General features: G+C 45.2%; 1 pseudogene; it reads left to right on the forward strand.

The window, feature by feature from the left end:
- Positions 1–516: 516 nt before the first annotated feature.
- Positions 517–2,898, forward strand: LOC109074947 (annotated as a pseudogene).
- Positions 2,899–3,106: the final 208 nt, after the last annotated feature.

The raw sequence follows: 3,106 nt of genomic DNA on the forward strand, positions 1-3,106 counted from the left end.
TAGCAGTTGTTTTATGGTCTGTGGGCTTTGTGTTAAAAAAAACCCTGGCTTTTAACACTTTTTTTTACGGAGCCCCGCACATGGCATGCAGGAAAAAATAGTAGGCCAAATCGTGCGCACGATTTACTAATTCATTCCCTCAATGTACTAAAATGTGCACATGATTACTATTTCGTTCACTCGATTTATAAATTGTGCTCACGATTTACTAATTCGTTCCCTCAATTTGCTAAACCGTGCGCACAATATAGCAAATCGAGGGAACGCAATAGTAATCGTGTGCACTTTTTAGTACATTGAGGGAACGAATTAGTAAATCGTGCGCACAATTTATTTATTTTTTCTTGCATGTCATATGCGGGGCTCCGTACACTTCAGTCTGGGACACAGCATTCAAGAATCACTCTGCATAAGCGCCAACTCATGCAAGTCTGGAGAATCATGAGGGTTAATGAAGGTGGGTGGGACTATCTTGAATTAGCTGAAACCTGTAGAGTATAAAAAGATCAAAGGGCAGCATCTCCATTTTGTGCTAAGCTGTTGAACAATGGCTGGAAGTTGGTGTTTGGTTCAGATTTTGGCAGTGTGTGGTTTCTGTCATGCTGTTTCACAGTGGAGCAATATGCCTCAGAAACCTCAAGCTCTGATAATCCGGCAAACTGACCAGCAGATTCAGCTTCAGAAGCCAGTTCAACAACAAACTAACCAGCAGTTTCAGCTTCAGAAGCCAGTTCAACAAACTAACCAGCAGTTTCAGCTTCAGAAGCCAGTTCGACAACAAACTAGCCAGCAGTTTCAGCTTCAGAAGCCAGTTCGACAACAAACTAGCCAGCAGTTTCAACTTCAGAAGCCAGTTCAACAAACTAGCCAGCAGTTTCAGCTTCAGAAGCCAGTTCGACAACAAACTAACCAGCAGTTTCAGCTTCAGAAGCCAGTTCGACAACAAACTAGCCAGCAGTTTCAGCTTCAGAAGCCAGTTCAACAAACTAACCAGCAGTTTCAGCTTCAGAAGCCAGTTCGACAACAAACTAGCCAGCAGTTTCAGCTTCAGAAGCCAGTTCGACAACAAACTAGCCAGCAATTTCAGCTTCAGAAGCCAGTTCAACAAACTAGCCAGCAGTTTCAGCTTCAGAAGCCAGTTCAACAAACTAGCCAGCAGATCCAGCTCCAGCAGAGCCCTCAACAAACTAGCCAGCAGTTTCAGCTTCAGAAGCCAGTTCAACAAACTAGCCAGCAGTTTCAGCTTCAGAAGCCAGTTCGCCAACAAACTAACCAGCAGTTTCAGCATCAGAAGCCAGTGGTGCAGGCAGAGCCCCTTGATAAATGTGCTGTAGCTGATTATGAGCAGATCCAATGTGGACCACCTGTGATCAATGGTGCTGAGTGTGAAGCTATCAACTGCTGCTTTAATGGACAGCAGTGTTACTATGGGAGGGCAGGTAAGTGTTCTCAATCTTATTCCTATTCTTAATCTGATTCTCAGCATTAATCTGCTCTTGTACCTTGTTCTAGTGACGGTCCAGTGTATTAGAGATGGTCAGTTTGTGGTAGTGGTGTCTAGAGATGTTACTCTGCCTCGACTGAGTCTGGATTCGGTTCGTCTACTGGGTGGAAACAACCCACCTTGTGCTCCTCTGGAGTCCACACCTTCCTTTGCTATATATCAATTCCCTGTGACCGCATGTGGCACAAGCGTGATGGTGAGCAGCTGCTTCTGGTTTTATTGTTGCTTATGATGGAATGGATGCTGACACTGTTCCTTTTCACAGGAGGACAGTGGATATGTGGTGTATGAAAACAGAATGACCTCATCATATGAAGTGGGGATTGGACCATATGGTTCCATCACAAGGGACAGTCATTTTGAGTAGGTGATCTATGATTTGGTGTGAATGTTAATCCCTGACAAATGCTACAAGCTCACTTCCTGTTGTCCAGGTTTCTCTTCCAGTGTAGGTACTCTGGAACTTCTGTGGAAGCTATGGTTGTGGAGGTCAACTCTGTTCCTCCACCTCCACCAGTAGCTGCTCCTGGACCGCTCAGGGTGGAGCTTAGACTGGCCAATGGCCAATGTGTCACCAAAGGCTGTGCTGAAGGTAAGGTCTTGTCCTATCTTCCTAAAGCCTTTCAAACTTGAGTCTGCTTAAACCTCAGTGTTCCTCAGGGGATGAGGCCTACACATCCTACTACAGTGGTGCTGATTATCCCGTCACAAAAGTTCTGCGGGAGCCTGTGTATGTTGAGGTCCGCATTATAGAGAGGACTGACCCCAACATTGTCCTGATGCTGGGACATTGTTGGGTGACTTCACCCCCAGTCCACTCAGTCTCCCCCAGTGGGACCTTCTGATCGATGGGTGAGTGTACAGTCAATTTTTATCCAATTAGTCTGCTGGGAGACACCTTCTAACCTTCTCTTGTCTTCAGATGCCCTTACAAGGATGACCGTTACCTGACCACACTGGTTCCAGTGACTGGATCATCTGGTCTTCAGTTCCCAACCCACTACAAGCGCTTTGTTGTGAAGATGTTCACATTTGTAGATCCAGCCTCACTGGCTGCTCTGCAGGAAACTGTATGCCCCCCTTTCCTTGAACATTTTAATTTCACAAGTGACTTCTATGACTTAAGCCTCTTTCTTCCATCAGATCTTCATCCACTGCAGTACAGAGGTGTGCTATCCATCTGGCTCTTGTGAGCAAAGCTGCACCAGGAAACGTGAGTTTTGTCTTTCTCTTGACAAGAGGAACTGCACATTTTAAGTGCACTCACTTCTAACATTTCTTTCAGGAAGAGACACTCATATCAAGGCTGTCTCGGGTCAGACTGTGGCTTCTAGTGGAGAAGTTACTCTGGTCATGTAAATCTAGTATTTTTAATAAACTTTACACAACCCTGAGGTATGTCTACTGGAATTGCTTATGTCTTCCCATCCACAACCCCACTTTGCTTCTGCAGAATCTGGTATTGCATGTCTTCCCAGTTTTTATCCCACTAATAAACCAAGGTTCCACAACCTTTTGTAAGGTCATGCATTCTGAGTCCAGGCTTCTGTACAAGCCATGATCTATCCATCCTCCAGTTGCTAACCTGGGGTTTCATTTTTA

This window comes from Cyprinus carpio, chromosome A13 (assembly GCF_018340385.1).
Source record: "Cyprinus carpio isolate SPL01 chromosome A13, ASM1834038v1, whole genome shotgun sequence".
Classification (NCBI taxonomy): domain Eukaryota; kingdom Metazoa; phylum Chordata; class Actinopteri; order Cypriniformes; family Cyprinidae; genus Cyprinus; species Cyprinus carpio.